The sequence below is a fragment of the Rhinopithecus bieti genome, unplaced genomic scaffold (genome assembly GCF_001698545.2).
Source record: "Rhinopithecus bieti isolate Rb0 unplaced genomic scaffold, ASM169854v2 scaffold_110, whole genome shotgun sequence".
NCBI lineage: Eukaryota > Metazoa > Chordata > Mammalia > Primates > Cercopithecidae > Rhinopithecus > Rhinopithecus bieti.
Genome location: NW_016803311.1, coordinates 2747347 through 2767775, shown reverse-complemented (window position 1 = coordinate 2767775; position 20429 = coordinate 2747347). Strand labels below are relative to the sequence as shown.

General features: G+C 36.4%; 1 long non-coding RNA gene across 1 annotated transcript in view; it reads left to right on the top strand.

The window, feature by feature from the left end:
• The first annotated feature begins 12052 nt into the window (after window positions 1-12052).
• LOC108530293 (uncharacterized) overlaps window positions 12053-20429 on the top strand; it is a 58372-nt gene continuing 49995 nt past the window's right edge. The window contains exon 1 of the long non-coding RNA XR_001885793.1: window positions 12053-12174. This is a non-coding gene — a long non-coding RNA (uncharacterized LOC108530293). The remainder of the gene's footprint in view (window positions 12175-20429) is intronic.

Below are 20429 nucleotides of genomic sequence, written 5' to 3'. Positions count from 1 at the left end.
AATGAGAAGGAGTTTAGAGGACCACATATATCATTTTAGGGGAAAAGGGAAAGAGAACAAAAGGGAATTTTCTTTTTTGAATGAAGGGGCAGGAGGAAAGAAAGAAAGTCAAAAATTCCTATTCCTGCAAGCAACTACCTACTAAAGAATCAAATTGGGAAACTTAGCTATGATGCATTTTCAGTAAAGTCCTTTTAGACAATGTAGGGGAAATGGAAGCAGATAAAAATTATTTTTGAAATTTCATTATTTTCTAGAATTAGTCACTTTGATTCTCATATCTATACTTGGAAATATAGCTCAGCCACTTCCTATTAAAAATAAGCTCATAAGGAAGCATAGTGAAATACATGGATGTCATTCGTGAGTCAAAAAACTAAGTTAAACACATAGTCAACAACATCAGAAACTATCCTAGATATGTGAATACAAATCCGGACGTTAAAAACCAAACAACTATTGGTGTAAGTTTCAACCACTAATTACAGAAGAGCATGAGACTGTACAAATATAAATTGGTTATTTCTCTCATGCCCCAGGCTTCTCCCCAAATATAAGATTATAAATAAGTTAATACTACTAGTTGTTTAGAAGCTGAGCTTCATTTTTATGAATGCTGAGGAAGCAAGATTCCCTTTGTAAAAGGTAGAGACAGTGTTCTATTTTCTGCATGAGAAGCATAATATTCACTTGGCCATTATAGAATAACAGGGACCAGATTTACTCTTACATATTAAACAACTAGAAAAAAAGTCAGATAAAATGTACAGAACAATGGTTTTCAGATATTGAATAGCAAGCAATACAGTGCATTGATCCCTAAAAGGAGGGAAAGAGATGATGTAAACCCTACGAATGCTTCAGCTTACTGCCAAGTGACAGGTTCCAAGAAGCAATACAGTTAAAAGTAAAAAGGAAAGAAAGAAAGAGAGAGAGGAAAAAAATGAAAGAAAGAGAAAAAAAAGAGAAAAGAAAAGGAAGGAAAGAAAAGAAGGAGAAATAAAGAAAGAAAGAAAAGAAAGAGAGAGAGAGAGAAAGAGAGAGAGAAGGAAAGAAAAAGAAAGAAAAAAGAAAGAAAGAAAGAAAAGAAAGAAAGAAAGAAAGAAAGAAAGAAAGAAAGAAAGAAAGAAAGAAAGAAAGAAAGAAAGAAAGAAAGAAAGAAAGAAAGAAAGAAAGAAAGAAAGAAAGAAAGAAAGAAAGAAAGAAAGAAAGAAAGAAAGAAAGAAAGAAAGAAAGAAAGAGAAAGAAAGAAAGAAAGAAAGAAAGAAAAGAAAGAAGAAAGAAAGAACGAAAAGAAAAGAAAAAGCTGGGCTCATGCCTGTAATCCCAGCACTTTGGGAAGACAAGGCAGATGAATCACTTGAGCCCAAGAGTTTGAGACTAGCCTGGGCAACATGACAAAACCCCGTCTCTACTAAAAACACAAAAATTAGCTGGGCATGGTGGTGCATGCCTTTAATCCCAGCTGCTGCTGAGGCTGAGCCAGGAGAATTGCTTGAGCCCAGGAGGCTAAGGTCGCAGTTAGCCCAGATCATGCCCCTACACTCCAGCCTGGGTGATAAAGTGAGACTCTGTCAAACAAACAAACAAAAACACCATAGAACTTGGTCGTCTCATTGAGTTGAATAGACAAAAATCAGAATTGGGGGACATCAAGTTTATAAGAATCTGTGGGATAGAATGCCTGAAAAAAGGAAACTTAACAGAAAGAAAATTCCATAGATGTACAAAAGAGTTCCTTTTAGTCTTTGGCTTAGTATGGATCATATGGTAAGAGGATGCTACCCATGGATGAAGCAAGAAGTGCAGAAAAGCAGTAGGTCAAAATTTGGGGGGAGCATAAATAAGGCTGAGAATAGTTTGTATACCCTCCAGCCACATTGAAAAGACCATGTAATATACAAGTAATACACAAGATCTTAGACATTGTGTTTACACACAGGACATTAAGACATTGTGTGAATTGTGAGTCTAAATTAGTGCTAGGCCAGGATGCAAAGTGACTGCTCTAACACAGGATAAAAGGCAGCCTGAAATTGATTGAATTGAGTCCAGTAACTTGATTTTATGCTGGAAAAAAATCCAACACACTGTAAAAAAATACTAAAATCTTGTGCCCAATAAGATAAAAATTACAGTGACTGGCATCCAGTCAAAAATTACTATGCAGCAAAAGAAGCAGGAAAATATAATCCATAAATAGAAGAAAATCAATCAATCAATCAATCAATCAATACAAACAGACAAAAACATGACAAATGCTAGCATTAGCGAACAACAAAAATTAATACAGCCATTATAGGTATATGCTCCATATGTTCAAGAAGGTGGGGAAAGATACAAACATAGTAAGTGAAGACAGAAGTAAAAGTTATAAATAAGACCCAAATGTAATCTCTAGAGATAGAAAATACAATATCTGAAATAATAATACACTGTGTAGCATTTACATCAGATTAGACTCTGAAAAATTGACCAGTCAGCTTGATGACATAGTGATAGAAACAATCCAAATGAAGAAAAGGGAGAAAAAAAGACTAAAGAGATAAAAATGAACACATCATCAGTGATTTCTGGGATAAGATCAAGCAGTCTAACATATATGCATATAATTGGAGTCCCAGAAGTAGAGAAGAGGATGGTGGGACTGAAAAAAAATGAACAAATGATAGCTGAAAAAAATTCATATTATAAACCCTCAAATCCAAGAAACTCAAAAGACTCTAAGGAGTAAAAAACAAAGAAAACAATATCATGATACATCAAAATCAAATTACTACAAAACCATAATAAAGAGAAAATCTTAAAAGCAGTCAGTGGGGGCCGGGCACAATGGCTCATGCCTGTAATCCCAGCCCTTTGGGAGGCTAAAGTGGGAAGATTACCTGAGATCAGGAGTTTGAGATTAGCGTGACCAACATGGTGAAACCCTGTCTATCCTAAAAATATAAAAAATCAGCCAGATGTGACGGTGGGCACCTCTAATCCCAGCTACTCAGGAGGCTGAGGCAGGAGAATCACTTGAACCTGGGAGGCAGAGGCTGCAGTGAGCCAAGATCATGCCACTGCACTCCAACCTGGGTGACAGAGTGAGACTCCATGTCAAAGAAAAAAAGAAAAGGAAAAAATAAAAGCAGCCAGTGGGGAAAATAGACACATTAAGTACAGTGAAACAAAGACAAGAATGACAGCCAACTTTACTTTCAAAACTATGCAAGCCAGAAGTCATTGGAATGAAATATTTAAAATGGAAGGAAAAGAAATGTCAACTTACAATTCTATTCCAAGTGAAAATATTTTTCAATAATAAGGGTAAAATAATGATAAAGGATCTAGCAAAATTTATCACCAGCCAGTCTGTAATGCCAGAAAGGTTAAACCACATTTTTAGGGCAAAATACGTAATAACATTAATACCAAGGAAGGGTGGGAATAGATTGCAAGTTTCTGAAACTATATGTAAAATATCATAATATTATTTTGAGATAGGCAGTGATAATAAGTTAAATGTATATGTTGTAAAGTTTAGGGCAGCCACTTAAAACTAAAACAAAGAGACGTAGCTAATAAGCCAATAGTGTATATAAAATGGAATCATAAGAAATACTCAATTACTCTAATAAAAAATCAGGAAAAGGAAAAAGAACAGATTGGATTAAAAGAAGAAAATTCCATTATATCTATGAATTTACTAAATACAAGTGGTCTAAACACTCTAATTAAAAATCATAGATTTTCTAATTGGATAAAGTGGGAACAACTTACATTATGTCCACAAGAAATTCTTATTAAACAAAAAGATACAAATAGATTTAAACTACAACAGTCAGAAATATACACTAAACAAACACTAATTAAAGCAAGTCAGAGTAGCCATATTAATATTGGACAAGATAGATATCAGAGCAAGGAAATTAACAGGAACCAAAAGAAACCTTTCCTGAAAATAAAGAGGTCAACTGAAAAAGACATAACACTTCTAAATGTATGCACCTATAACACAGCTTTAAAACACATAAAGAAAATGATAGAAATGAAATTATAGACAAACATATAATTATAACTGAATATTTCAAGTCTTCTCTCAGTAATTAACAGAACAAATAGATTTTAAGAAGTAGTAAAACTATGGAACACATAAACAAAACTATCAATCAAATTGATGTGATATTTACAGAACATTCCACTGAACAAAAGCAGAGTATATTTTTTTCAGGTGTACACATTTATCAAGCTAGATCATGTTGGGCAATAAGTTTAAATAAAGTTAAAATAAAACAAAAATCTTTATCAAAGTTTTAGCAGATGAATGTACACATACACACACAAACACACACATTCACACACATATCATAATACATCATGACCAAGAGAGTTTATACCAGGAATTGCAAGGTTAATTTAATATTCAAAAATTAATCAATGTAACTCACAATTCTAACAGACTAAAATGTAACAAATATATAATAATCTCAATTGATTCATAAAAATAATTTGATGAATTCAATACCAATTCCTGATCCTGAAACTCAAAAAACAAAACAAAAAAATCTCTCAGCAAACTGAAAATAGAAGAGATCTTCCTGACTCCAAAAAAGTGTATCGGCCAGGCGCGGTGGCTCACGTCTGTAATCCCAGCATTCTGGGAGGCCGAGGCAGGTGGATCACGAGGTCAGGAGATCGAGACCATCCTGGCTAACACGGTAAAACCCCGTCTCTACTAAATATACAAAAAATTAGCAGGGCGAGGTGGTGAGCACTTGTAGTCCCAGCTACTTGGGAGGCTGAGGTAGGAGAATGGCGTGAACCCAGGAGGCAGAGCTTGCAGTGAGTGGAGATCATGCCACTGCACTCCAGCCTGGGCAACAGAGCGAGACTCCATCTCAAAAAAAAAAAAAAAGAAAAAAAAGAAAAGAAAAGTGTATCTTCAAAATTCCTATATCATACTTAAAGGTAAAAGATCAAAAAATTTTCCCCTAAGAAAGGGAACATAAGCTCTCACCACTTCTATTCAACATTATACAGAGGTTCTAGACAGCACAACAAATCAAGGGAATGGAGAAGTAAATTGTTTTTATTTGTAGATGACATGATCATCTATACAGATAATGCCTAAGGGATCTTTAAAGAAAAACTACTAGAACTAACTAATGAGTTTAGCAAAATCAGTTGTATAAAGGTAGTATCCCAAAATCAATTGCATTTCTACATACTAGCAGCATACAATTTTAAAATTATTTTAAAAATCTATTTACAGTAATACCCATATACATAAAATATTTAGGAATAAATTTTACAAAATATGTGCAAGACCTGTACCTGGAAACTATGAAACATTGCCTAGAGAAATTAAAGCTCTAAATCCATGGAGCAACATACTGTGTCCATGGTTGGGATGATTCAACATTGTTAAGATGTCAGCTGTCCTCACTTTGATGTTTACATTCGATAAACCCCCCGTCAAAATCCCAGCAGGCTATTTTGTAAAATTAACAAACTAATTCTAAAACGAATATTTAAATTCAAAGGGTCTAGAAGAGCTAAAACAATTTTTGAAAAGAATAAAAAAAAAGAGAGAGCTTATACTACCTGATTTTCATACTTATTATAAAGCTACACTAGTCAAGATAGCCTGTTACCGGTGTAAGGTCAGACATATCGGTCTATAAGACAGAATAGAAAGACAAAAAAATAGAACTGTACTTAGATGGCCCATTGATTTTTGACAAATGTACCAAGGTAATTCCATGGGGAAAGAATATTCTCTTCAACAAATGGTGCTGTAATAATTGAATAGCCATATGCGAAATAAACAAATAAATAAACCTCAACCCATACCTCATACCATATACAAAAGTTATTTCTGAGTGGATCATTTACCTACATGTAACAGCTAAACTAGAACACTTTCACAAGAAAATATAGGGAAAAAATCCTTAGGACCTTGGCTTAGGTATAAAATTTTAACATCGAACACAAAGAACACAATTTAAAAGCAAAATTAAAAGTGTATTACTTTAAAGGACATTAAGAATATGTAGCGGCCGGGCGCAGTGGCTCAAGCCTGTAATCCCAGCACTTTGGGAGGCCGAGACGGGCGGATCACGAGGTCAGGAGATCGAGACCATCCTGGCTAACCTGGTGAAACTCCGTCTCTACTAAAAAATACAAAAAAACTAGCCGGGCGAGGTGGCGGGCGCCTGCAGTCCCAGCTACTCGGGAGGCTGAGGCAGGAGAATGGCATAAACCCGGGAGACGGAGCTTGCAGTGAGCTGAGATCCGGCTGCTGCACTGCAGCCTGGGCGGCAGAGCGAGACTCCGTCTCAAAAAAAAAAAAAAGAATATGTAGCAGTAGGCCTGACTGGGAAAAAGTACATGGAAAACATTTATCTTATGAGGGATCTATTTCTAGAATACATAAAGAATTCTTAAAACTCAATAATAGGAAAATTAAATTGGGTTAAAAGTTTAAAAATGACAAGTTTAAAACTTGAGCATAAGTTTTGAATATATAATTCACTAAAATTATATGCAAAAGCTAAATAATTACATGAAAAGATGCTCAACATCATTAACCATTAATGTAATGCTAATTAAGACCACAATATAGTATCAGTATGCACCTATTATAATGCCTAATATTCAAAAAGATGCAATACACCTCTGTGACGATGTCTGCATCCTGGAACTCTCATATGTTGCCAGTATGAATATAAAATGGAACAGTCATTTAGGAAAACGGTTTGGCAGTTAATTCCAAAGTTAAGCATGTAAACTTCACATACAATCCAGCAATTCTATTCCTAAATATGTTCCAAGAGAAATAAAAATCTATGTCCACATAAAGATGTGTCTGTTGACATTTACAGCAACTTTATTCATAATGACCAAAAACTAGCCACAACTCAGTTTTCCATTATGGGTTAATGAATAAACAGATGAATGAATGAATGAATGAACGAATGAACTCATTCAAGAAATATTACTAAACAATTTTTTTAAAAAAAGATCAAACTACTGGATGAATCTCAATGCATTATGCTAAGCAAGAGAAGTCAAACACAAGATACTACACATGTATTATAAGACAAGGTTTCATTTGTACAAAACTCTGGAAAAGGAAAAGTTACAGTAAAAGCAGATCTGTGTTTGCCAGAGGCTGCAGATAATGGGCAGGAATGGACTACAGAGGAATCCAAAGGAAAGATTGGTTAAATGACCATATATATCTGTTAAGACTCATCGAAAAGTGGTTTGCTTACTGTTCATAACTTATTATCTCAGTAATGCAAATTAGAAAACAAAACATATTCATTTGCACATTCAGCAAAGAAGGCAGGTCGAAGAGCAACTTTCTGAAACCTTTTAAAACAAATGTTCCACATCTCAGCGTGGGTTTATATTTAATATCTTTTTCAGTTTTAATAAAGTATAAATATTTTAAAATAATAGTTTCATTTAAATTCTCCGTGTTTTGCCCCATTTCAGGCCCCTGACCTGAAGTATGTCCAATCAATAAACACCCACTATGAGTCAATGTGTGATTTAATGCCTTGTGAATCCAATAAATGTATTTTTCCTTAAAAACTGCAGATGGGTGTTTGAGGCTTTTTAAGTTTGGGCTGCTCGCATATGTATATGTCTATCTACTCTTATATATTCTATGAGAAAAAATAACTTGGTTTATTTTATGAAAGAGGATCTTTAAGAATAAAACCTTGGCCAGATGTGGTGGCTCACGCCTGTAATCCCAGCACTTTCGAAGGCCAAGGCAGGTAGATCACCTGAGGTCAGGAGTTCGAGACCAGACTGGCTGACATGGCGAAACCTCATCTCTACTAAAAATAAAAAAAAAAATGAGCTGGGCATGGTGGCAGGCGCCTGTAATCCCAGCTACTTGGGAGGCTAAGGCAGAAGAATCTCTTGAACCTGGGAGATGGAGGCTGCAGTGAGCCAAGGTCACGCCATTGCACTCCAGCCTGGGCAACAAGAGCGCAACTCCGTCTCAAAAAAAAAAAGAAAAAAAAATTAAAACCTCATTGTTTCATTGTTTGTAATCTAGGGAAATTCTTGATGAGGGCTTCTTGATGATGTTACTTTATAATTTATGAGATCCTCAAATACCATTATAAAAACTTTTGTTCTATCTTTCTCTCCATCTTCTTGCTGTTTGAAGAAGCAAAGAGCTTATTGCAAAAAGCAAGATCGTGCATTGAAGCAATGCACAGGATATTGATCACTTCTATTCCCTGAGGTTCTGAGTGAATCTATATATACACTGGTAGTGTCTAACTTACAATTTATGCTCCTAACATTTGCTTGTAAATTGGCTTTTTGGAATGCTTTATAACAAAGTTATAAATCATCTTTAGGCTCCCCAGTAAGTCCGTAGCCACCTATTTAACCCATAACACAGCACTTTTCCTGATAGGGAATACACTAAACATAACATTTCAAAAAGGGCAGGTGTCTTTTTAGCATCCCCTCGCCTATCCTTCTATATATCTCTCACACATTGCAGTAGCCCCTCCTTGAACTCTTGATTTTATACCTTCTTTGAAGAGTAGGGCAAGTTAGAAATTTTTTCAAGAGGGTGGTTGATAACACAAATACGTCCAACTGATGATATTTCAAGTAGCTTAGAAAAGTGAAGGAAAACATTTTACATAGAACAGGGGAAGAATTCTTTTGAATAGAAGCATGTATACACAGAAGCAGTTACACCTAATCCCTAGGATAAGGTCCTATACATTGCATATAAACATACAACAGACAAAAGGGACTTAGCAATGATCTAATTTACCAGAATTTTTCAAAGTGATTTTCTTGATTCTACAGGCTGCTATTAGGTATCATTAATACATTTTTAAAAGGATTTTTTTTCAAACGAATTTGGAAAAGTGGATTAACTCAAGGAAAGTAAGTTTCACTACAGGGTAACTTATTTGAGCCTTTATTACGCTAATGAGTGTTGGGAATCAGAAAGAGGAGGTTAGTAGCATAGAGTTGCCTAAGCTCGCTCGACTGCGGTGGTGTATCTCACGGGACTAGCGTTCTGTGAACTGTACTTTGAGAAATAATGCTTTCATCTTACCTTCAAAGATTCTCTTCTACATCATCAAGGCTTTTCTTGAACAACACCAGTAATGAAAAGTTCTCTGCTTTTCAGGAGATGTCCTTCGTAGGATGTGCTGTCCCTTTAGAGTAGCACTGCCCAATAAAAATATAATGTAAGCCATAAGGAAGTTTAAATTTTCTATTTATTAGATGGTTTACCAGATTCTGATTAATTGTTTAAATTTAAATTATTTAAATGTAAAATGTTTACACACTGGGCACACATAGACATAAATATGGGAACAATAGACACTGAGGAATACAAGAATGGGGAGGGTGGGAGGGGGACAAGATTTGAAAAGCTACATGTTCAGTACCATGCTCATTTACCTGGGTGATGGGTTCCATTGTACCTCAAATCTCAGCATCATACAACATACCTTTGTAACAAGCCTGCACGTATGTATGCCCTGAATCTAAAATAAAAGTTAAATAAAATAAAATGTTTACATTTAAAATAAGAAAGAAACACATGACATTCATTTTGATGTTTTATTGAATCCAGTATATCCAAGATAATATCACAGTAACATAATCAATATAAAAAATTATTAATTCATGAGATATTTCACAATTTTTATCAAATATTTGAAATCTAGTAAGCACTTTACACTTACAGCACTTGTTAGTTTAGACCAGCCGTATTTCAAGTACTCAGTTGCCACATGTGGCTAGTGGCTGCTGTACTGGATGGTGCAGCATCAGGATATGTTGGTATCTAGCGCGTGTTCATGCTTTATTTTGAACAAAGCCAGTCACTAAAAATTGGAAATTGAAATTCTGGAATTATAAAAGTAAAAGTATACTCAAACATCATCTAATGCCATCTCTCAACTCTAGAGCAAAAGAATGAAACAGGATTGGAATGCAGGCCTCGATAGCTGGGTTACATTCTTTTCTCCCTTATATATAATAACATACCAACCAATAATATTCTCAAATGGAAACATACAATTTGAATTTATGAAGAAATTTCTGACTTCACCTTTTAAAAGATTACTACAGAATTATTCTTAAAAATTGCCAGCCGGGCACAGTAGCTCATGCCTGTAATCCCAGCACTTTGGGAGGCCGAGGCGGGTGGATCACGAGGTCAGGAGATTGAGACCATCCTGGCTAACATGGTGAAACTCCGTCTCCACTAAAAATACAAAAACAAAATTAGCCAGGCATGGTGGTGGGCACCTGTAGTCCCAGCTACTCGGGAGGATGAGGCAGGAGAATGGCGTGAACCCGGGAGGCGGTGATTGCAGTGAGCCGAGATCACGCCACTGCACTCCAGCCTGGGTGACAGAGTGAGACTCTGCCTCAAAAAAAAAAAAAAAAAAAAAATTGTCTACCTCCAGAAAACGTGTGATTTCTTTATAAAAAATTCAATTTGCAAACACGTTTTCCAGAGTATATCCACTGTGCAGTGATGCTACTTTCCAAGTTGAAAAACAGAGCATATATGGTAGATTAAAGAGCAACTCTTGCCGGGCGCGGTGGCTCAAGCCTGTAATCCCAGCACTTTGGGAGGCCGAGACGGGTGGATCACGAGGTCAGGAGATCGAGACCATCCTGGCTAACACAGTGAAACCTCGTCTCTACTAAAAATACAAAAAACTAGCCAGGCGAGGTGGCGGGCGCCTGTAGTCCCAGCTACTTGGGAGGCTGAGGCAGGAGAATGGCATGAACCCGGGAGGCAGAGCTTGCAGTGAGCTGAGATCCGGCCACNAAAAAAAAAAAAAAAAAAAAAAAAAGAGCAACTCTTTATTGCTACATTTTCATTGTATGAAGTACTTAAGTCAGCAACATAAACATGTAATAAACTCAGATACCACAGGAAAGTTAGTAATGTGCTAGCCCTTCTCCATTTCTCTCTAGAGAAGGGGTATCCAGCTTCAATTTATCTGCTCAGCTTTCACCTCTAAGCCAAGTGATATGACTTACAACTTGAATTTTAAAATTCACTTTGCTAATTTTTTTCCAGCCAACTGATTCTACGGGACCTTGGAAAAAAATAAAAATACAAAACAATTGAGGTGTTGAATAGGCAAATTGAGATTTAATTGGCTACACAAACTTTATCAAGTTATTTTTCTATGGAAAATCAGGACGTTTTACATTGAGTTTGACTTTTTTTTAAAAAGTGGGTCTTGAGTTTGCTAGCTTAGCTCTATTACTCTAATTTTTACTGATAATAAATATTATGTCCCAGGCGAACTAGTATACCAAATGAAAGCTTTTCTGTAAGAAAAGTCATGCAATCAAAGGACAGGTGAGAACAAGGGAGGGAAAGCACCATCTATCGGGGTTGCTCGCAATGACAAAAACAAACAAACAAAAACAAACAAGAGTGTATTAGTTCATTTTCATGCTGCTAATAAAGACATACCCAAGACTGGGTAACTTATAAAGGAAGGAAGTTTAGTGAACTCATAGTTCCAGATGGCTAGGGAGGTCTCACAATCATGGCAGAAGATGAAGGAAAGACAAAGGGATGTCTTCCATGGCGGCAAGCAAGAGGACATGAGCAGGGGAACTCCCCTTTATAAAACCATCAGATCCCATGAGACTTATTCACTATTGTAGAGGAAAAACCTGCCCCTATGATCCCTATGATTCAATTACTTCTTCATGGGTTTCTCCCACAACACACAAGGATTATTATAATTCAAGGTGAGATGTGGGTGGAGACACAGTCAAACCATATCAAAGAGTTATGCTGCTTTGGTAATCTTCCTGTTGAAATAAATTAACAGTGAATCAACATCCTGTATCTTGCTATCATGTTGGCTATAAACAATCCATTAAAATGTCAACTCAGAGTACAGAAGAGAAATGATGCTGGACAAATGTATGATGCTGATAAATGATCTGATTGTGACCTCAAACCATGAGCAAGTAAAACAGAGTGGAACTCTTCTCACCAACTGTAATTACTGGGCACCAGCCCACAAACCTTACTGCTGTGTCTGAATTCTGCTTAGCCTAAAACTAAATTACACACTGGACTGCCAACCTGCCAGATATTTTTTCTATGTTGCAAATCATCTTCTTGCTAAGGAGTCAAAGGTAAAACATGGGGGGAAATCTGAATCCATAAGTAATTGGCCCTTTCTGTTGGGACCATCTTGGTCAAGTCTGTTGGAAGCACAATAATAGGAAAGTACGATATCCCATCTCCAACCTGAGCTTGACAGAGAATACGAGAATCCCCATGCTGTCCTGGCACAGCTCGGTGCTTTATTTCCCGTGGAAATGTGTTTCAAAATACAGCTTTTCTGGGAAGTGCGTTAGGAATTTAAATCCTAGACCTACTCCAGACGTACTGAACTAAATGTATGGCAGGGGAGCCCAGAAATCTGCATTGTAACAAGCTCCCTAGGTGATTATTTTTTCTTCAAAGAATTTATTTTACATCAAAGTGTGACAATTTCTGCAGGCAGGCCAAAGAGACAGGCAGAACAAGAAACTATATCAAATATATCAAATATCAAATGTCTATTTTCCGAAGGATCTGTGAATTTCAAGGGAAAGGAAATTAGCGCTATATTGTTTCAGTTTTCTGCCACCATACAGAGGGGTATGCCAGATCTTCACATTACTGCACCAGAGCTAAGGTTCTTCAGCGTTCTTAGAGTTCTGAGAGCCTTGACAAAAGCACCTGGGTAATTTGTGTAACTCCTGGAGATGGGGTGAAACCAAATTTAAAATGAAGCTTCTTAACACCAATTTTATAATAATGTCTGTTTCGTTAAAATGGTACAAAGAATTCAGGCCACCATCATTCACTTGAATACCAAAATCCCCCTAATTAACCTAATGTTAAAATCAATTAAACAAAAAAGGGAACCATTTATGTATTCAATAGTAAGGGATGTTAAAAATTATACATAAATTTTATGAAGACTTTGCAATATTATTGGCAAAGTTTCTAAAAACATGGGAAAGTGTTTGTGACATTTTAAAAGATAAGTGAGATACAAATTATACAGCTAAATCTCAAGTAAAACTATGTATAAAAGGACAAAAATTGAAAGAGAATAAAATGGCAGAGTAGTTATCATTTACTAGATTATGGAGGACTAGTTTTTTTGTTTGCTCAGTAACCTGCACACATATAATCTCTTAGGATAAGAAAAGATAAGCTACAGAATTAAAAATAAACTTCCTAATCAGTGGCATTTTCCCTTTTTTCTTCTTTGTACTCAGAGATTACTTAGTTTATAATGATCACTTTCTGACTTGCATGGTGACGATTTATGATTTTGTCAGTCTTGTGCACCAGATCATCATTCACTGAACTGTAGGAGTCCTGCCTTGTTTTGATTTTGGTTTCTGTGACCCTGAGCAGAGTCTTCTAAAACCTTGGTACTCATCTGCACTTTGTTGTATGAATTTGAAAGTGTAAGAGTTATAATTCTAATTTTTGGTTACTGTAACTTCTGCTTTCTCTATAATGAGCTTCTAAGGACATGGCTAGAGGCTAAACAAACAAAAAAATCAAACCAGCATCTAACTCATAAATGCGAGACATCAGCTACCTGGACATGAGATCAGTCTCTGCACGAAAATTGCTATTGCTCCCAGAAAAGGATGAGCAGAAATGAAACAATATACCAGAGATAGAATTACAGTCTAATGACAAAGCCAAAATTTGAAATTTGAGAGCATGTAATCTGTAATCTGTGTCTAAGATGAAAACGTCATTTGTTATTGAACATGTCTGCATCTGCTCAGTCAAGATTGAGGCTCCGTTTTGGTCCCTGATTCTAGCTGTGACTACACCTAACCAAAACCACCAGCTTAAAAGTGTCCGGTTAGTAAAGCCAGTTATTTGTTTCCATGGCACCCAAAATAAACCAGTGGTTAAGGCTTTTAAAATGTAAGGTTAGCAAATTGATCTGTGGTCTTGCCTTGCCTAAAATGTGACTTTAAATGTGACTCTGAGGGGTTGAATCTGGATACAAACAACTCAGATTGCAGGGTTCTACTTTAGTCAGAATGTTGAAATAAGTAGTTTGTCTTACGTCTTCCTCCCTTTTTTTATTCATATCCATCTTTTTCCCCCCTCCTGCTTTCTCTTTTCCTTCTTTTCTCTCATTTCTTTCTTTCTCTCTCCCACAATATCTGTTATTTTGTAAACTTATCCTTTCAAAACATGTATACCTTTTTGTTAAATTAAATTTAGCTCAAAGTTGCCTCCTCATATATTCAAAATTTGGCCTCATGGTTTCTCTGTGCACAGTAACTGTAACCTAACTGGATGTATAAACAGACTGTAATCTGTTCTTGTTCCAGTCACTGAGTTTTGGCCAATCAAAGGCAGCCAACTATTCAAACCGTGTTCAAATAAGGCAAACACAGAGCTGTAACCAATCTGGCTGTTTCCGTACCTCACATACCTGTTTTCCATAGGTTGCTTCCCCTTTTCTGTCCATAAATGTTCTTCTACCACGTGGCTCTGCTGGAGTCTCTCTGCCTCTACTCTGGCCTGGGAGGCTGCCCAATGCAACAATCCTTCTCTGCTCAATTAAACTCTGTTATATTTAATTTGTCTAAGGTTTTTCTTTTAACACTTTGTGTAAGCCTATTGAGGCTGTGATTCACATGGTCCCATTAAAGAACTATATAGCAAATAAATGGATTCATGACTAAAACCTAAGTTCAAGATAATCACCTGCTTATGGTATTTCTTTAACATCTCAAAGTAAACACACAGTCCACAACAATAATTTTTAGAATCCCCTTTCTTCTTTTTCCTATGTTAAAATTTGTGGAATCCATTGTTTTGGACTAGTGTCCTGCGTAGGCCCCAGCAGCCCAAAACAAATAAAAATAGGGTCAATGCATGCTAAATGCCACGCAGCCAAACTACGCTTTAAGCCAGTTTTTCCTGGAAACAGGAGATTCACAGAAATCTATCAGAAAGAGCACAGTCAATCTAAGTCAGCATCATTTAAGGAAGTCCTCTTTGCTTTAACACTTACGAGAAAAGGAACCTGGAGTGACTTGATGTTAACCAGTAACTTTTTTTATTTTTCTGTTTTCATGTCCCCACCTTACAAAACCAACCATTCTATCGTGCCCAACTCATTCTATTTTATAAAATGATGTTTTGCTCTATTCCAGAATCACAAACAAAAGCCAATTCAATTTTTAAGTTTATCGTAATTTTGTCTTTTGACAACTCCTGCAGCGCATTTCTGCTCAAATCCCCCAGGAAATATTTTCCCATTTTCTTCACCCATTCGCTCACATCTCCAGATTCGGCATCATGTGAATTAGGTCCTTTGTATTGAGGTGACTATGTCACCTTACTTGGTAGAGGACTTTATAGATGTAATTAAGATGAGGAAATGGAAAAATTACCCTGGATTGTTGAGATGGCTCACGTGGGTCCTTAAAAGGAGAGAAACTTCCCTGACTACAATCAGAGAAACAGATGTGATAACAACCAAAGTAGGGTAACAAAAACGAAGACTCAACCCACTCTTGTTGGCTTGGAAGATGGAGGAAGGCGATCATGAGCCAAGAAATGGCAGGTGGCTTCTAGAAGCTGGAAAGGACAAGGAAACATATTCTCTCCCAGATCCTTGAGAAAAAATACACAGCCTCACCAACACCTTGATTTTAACCTAAAGGACAAATCTAAAAGGGATAGAACTTTTTTTCAGTGGATAGTAAACAGGAAGGAACTGATGGAGAAAAGCTGAGACCCACTTTTATGGGGAAGGTAAGTTCCTACCTGGAAGGTGTTTACATTTTAAAATTTGCTCACCATTTTTGCTTCCTGTAAGTGTCTTGGGTCTTCCCATAGGAAAGGAAAAACTCATTTACACTAATTTTTATAAATCTAAATTTCTCCCCTTTCCCATTTCCTTCATGGCAGCCATTTGGAAAGCTGAAGACAAACTATAATAACTAAAGTTAATAAGTATTTTCTTTCTTGTGTGCTAGACACTGTGAAATATGTATTTTAAGCATCATTTTATTTAATTCCCAAATCAAGCCTATACATTTGATATTACTACATTCAATAGATGAGGAAATAAAAGTCTAAATAAGGTAAAACTTTCCCAAGGTCAGTCAGCTAGAAAAATGGCAGACCAAGGATTAAACCCTGGTATCTTTGCCTATAAAACTCCAATTCTGAAGTACAGTTTTATAGTCTTATCAATATAACAGATGAACGTATAATATGTGTTGCCTACCCTTTAATTCCCCATGCACTGAAAAGGACTAGCCTCTACAAACAAACTGGAGGCAGTAACATTCCAAGGAAAAACATCATGTACTTCCAAATTATATCATCAGTTTATCTTGGAACCAGCTCAATAAATAATGGCTTTCAGGAATCTTAGAATATAGCACTGGCCGGGTGCAGTGGTTCATGCCTGTAATCCTAGCACTTTGGAAAGCCACGGTAGATTGCTTGAGCTGAGGAGTTCAAGACCAGCCTGGGCAACATATTAAAACCTCATCGCTACAAAAATAAACTTTTAATAAAATTTTAAAAGAATATAGCATTAAGCTCAGTGTCAGGCTTAGTATCCAATAGAGAAGAACTATGTCCAAATTTCAACTTTATTTCTAAAATAGTTGGCAAATAAGATATTTTGATTAATTAAATTATATAGTAGCCTTTTGTACCGAACTTGAAAGATAAGCAAGAGCTATCACTAAAGTACAAGAGAATCAGTGGGATAGGGGTCAGGTACAGAAGAAAAAAAGAAAAGAAAAGGTAAGAAATTTACCACAATGTAAGGAGAATTGATAGAATTTCTGTTGATGGCTTTGATAATAAGTCTGCATTTCTCATATGGCTATAGAATAAAATAAGAAACTTTATTCACTACAGAATTGTTATTCTCAAGAAGAAAATAATGCATTAACTTTCCAAAATAAACCTCTCAATGTAAGGGCAGTTACAGCAGTATCTCCATGTTAGTGTCAAAGAACTGGCTCAGTGGAAATGTGTCCAAGGATACTGCAGCAGGCAGAGTAATAGCCCCATTATTGTGAATCTGTGACTATGTCACCTTACTTGGCAGAGGACTTTGCAAATGTAATTAAGTTGAGGACCTTGAAATGGGAAAATTATCCCGGATTGTTGAGATGGCTCCAATCTAATCACATGGGTCCTTAAAAGCAAAGAAACTTTCCTGGCTAGAATCAGAGAAAGAGATGTGACAATGATCAAAGCAGGGTCACAAAAATGAGGACTCAACCACCATTGTTGGCTTCGAAGATAGAGAAAGGGGACCATGAGCCAAGAAATGGCAGGTGGCTTCTAGAAACTGGAAAAGACAAAGAAACGTATTACCTCCCCGATCCTCCAGAAAAAACAACCCAGCCGGGCACGGAGGCTCATGCCTGTAATCCCAGGACTTTGGGAGGCCGAGGCAGGCGGATTACCTGAGGTCAGGAGTTCAAGACCAGCCTGACCAACATGGAGAAACCCCTCTCTACTAAAATTACAAAAGTAGGCGGGCGTGGTGGCGCATGCCTGTAATCCCAGCTACTTGGGAGGCTGAGGCAGGAGAATCGCTTGAACCCAGGAGGCAGAGGTTGCAGTGAGCCAAGATTGTGCCGTTGCACTCCAGCCTGGACAACAAGAGCAAAACTCCGTCTCAAAAAAAAAAAAAGAAAAGAAAAAGAAAAAAATGCACACACACATACACAGCCCTACCGACACCTTGATTTTAGAACAGTGAGAACTAGGTCAGGCTTCTGAACTCCAAACCTGTAACCTAATAAATCAGTGTTGTCTTAGGTCACTGGGTTTGTAGCAATTTGTTATAGTAGCAAAATAAAACTAATACAAATACAGAGTCAATAAGTAGAAGAAGGAGTAGGATCCTGTTTTTACTAATGTTAGAGTCCTGATGTCAGTCACTATATTAATTACTTTAAATATTATCATAATTAGCTTATACAATAATCCATGAGATAAACATTATCCCTATTTTTCAGATAAGAAAAGTAAGGCTTGGAATGATTAAATTACTCCACAAAATCCATATAGTCAGTCAAAAGAGCCACTTTTGCAGTTGACAAAGCTTATATGTTTCCAGCATCCCCTATTGCTTCCCAAGAAGTCAGGGCTCTTGACTTCAAGATTCAGCCTGTTACAAGCAAAATTATGAATTACATGAAATTTGTTCTAAACATTTCCAGGTGTGCAGTGTAAGTGGCCCAGAGACTCTCTGAAGTAGGACTTCTAACACACACATGATGTTATAGGCTGATTATCTCCACCCAGAATTAGTATGTTAAAGCCCTAGCTTTGAATACCAAGGAATGTGACTTTGTGTAAAACCAGGACCTTTAAAGAAATAATTAAGATAAAATAAGGTCATACGGATAGATCTTAATCCAATCTGACTGATGTATTTATGAAAAGAGGGGATCAGGACACGGACAACACAGAGTGCCAACCATCTGAAGACGTAGTAAGAAGGCGGCCATCTGCAAGCCAAGGAGAGAGCCTGCTGAAAAAAACCAAACCTGCTGACACCTTGATCTTGTATTTCTAGTCTCCAGAACTACAGGAAAAAGAAAAATTCTATTGCCTGAGCCAACCAGTTTGTGATACTTTGATATGAGAGCCCTAAAAAACTAATAAACATGCCCTCCCAGTAATAAGACGTCATCCCCACTTTGCAGTGATGGATTTAATTGGTCTGGGTGAGGTTTGCTTTCCAGGTTTTGTTTATGGTTTAATTTAGTTCAATTATGTTTGAGAAGAATACAGAGTTGGTCCTGTATAAATGAACAATATTTTAACAGATGTAGAAAAATAAAGTCCAACAATTCAGACATATTCACAAAATGCTCATCTGAAAAATATAGATAGTAATGTTACCATTTGAGACAGCTGGAAATGCACTTTACTTAATTTCCATGCAAGTATTCCTACTGAAAATGTGTATATACCTGAGCTATAGAAAAATCTGCTGTTGAGGGAATGTGCTAGCTTAATGTTTGAGAGTCCAGATTCAATTCTGACTTTTCTGCCATCTTGGTGAGCTTTAGTCTACTTAACTTTTTTGGCTATTTCCTCTAGTGTTTTACCCTTCTCTTAGAGTTCAGACAAAAACAGATTTAGTTATAGGCTTTCTAAAATCATTGAACATCAACCTCGAGCTTTCCTCTCTTGAATTTCTCAACAAGGCCAACTTGCTTCCTTTGCTGAGGAAATGAAAACTTTCTAGTTTCCCTTCTTACCTAAATTCTACATGTAGGAATCTCTTTTATAGGGACTATATTCTGAATGCTTCAATAAAATGATAATTTTCCTAGCTTTTATGACAATTATATGTGTGAAAAGTGCCACTACTCCGGACTGGGTAAATGGGGAAAAGAAGAACTACTACTTTTCTTTTCATAGCCATTGTACTTTCAGTGTGTCTATCAGAGATTCTTTTGGAATCAAAGCTTAATTATATGATGAAGTAAATTACTGTTTTTGTCCCGATGTTTTAGAAACTGTATATGTACTAGTAATTGGAAAATGTTTACAGCTTACCTCTTTCATAAACATACAAAACAGTAGTTTTTTAAGTATGGCTTACACTTGCTAATAAATAATGTGACCATGTTTATCATCCACACTAAAGCATGTGGTAACAAAACAGAGCATTATTAGTAAGTTTCCTGAGTAAATAGGCATAAACCAGGACTGTCCCTGGACAAATGGCATCTATGGTCGATTGTCACCCCCGTAATACATAAACCACTTTTGACATAATATTAAGAAAAGGCGATTGTTTTCTAAAAGTATGTTATTGCTCTAAAAGTACCATGATTTTCATAAATTTTGCATCTTATTTTTGCCTGCATCATTTTTCTTCTTTCTGCTAGAATCAAAACATCAGTCTAACACATGGTGTTTACAGGGATACAGACCAGAACACTCAAAATTAGAGATGTTTAACAGTGGAAGGTGACTCCCTGATGCTGCACGAGTCTCTTCTACAGAGCATGTGGTAGCTCAGAGATCAAGGGTGCCACTCGGAATGCAACTTGTTTCAATGTTCTATCAAACAAAAGATCAAACAAAAGGATGAGAAATATAATCAATTGTTTTGTCTAGATGGTGTCAACCTATGTCAACCATTAAAAAATGAATAAGCATGAACAAGTAATGAACTGGCAAGTAAATGAACAATGAAAATTAACCAAAGACAAGTAAATGAATTGGCAATGCCTCACTATTAACTACATTGGGTACCTATCACCACATACAGAAGCTCAAAACTAATGTTAGGTTTTGCCTATTCAAATTATGTGACTATTGTAAATCCACAAGACCAACCCGTGTA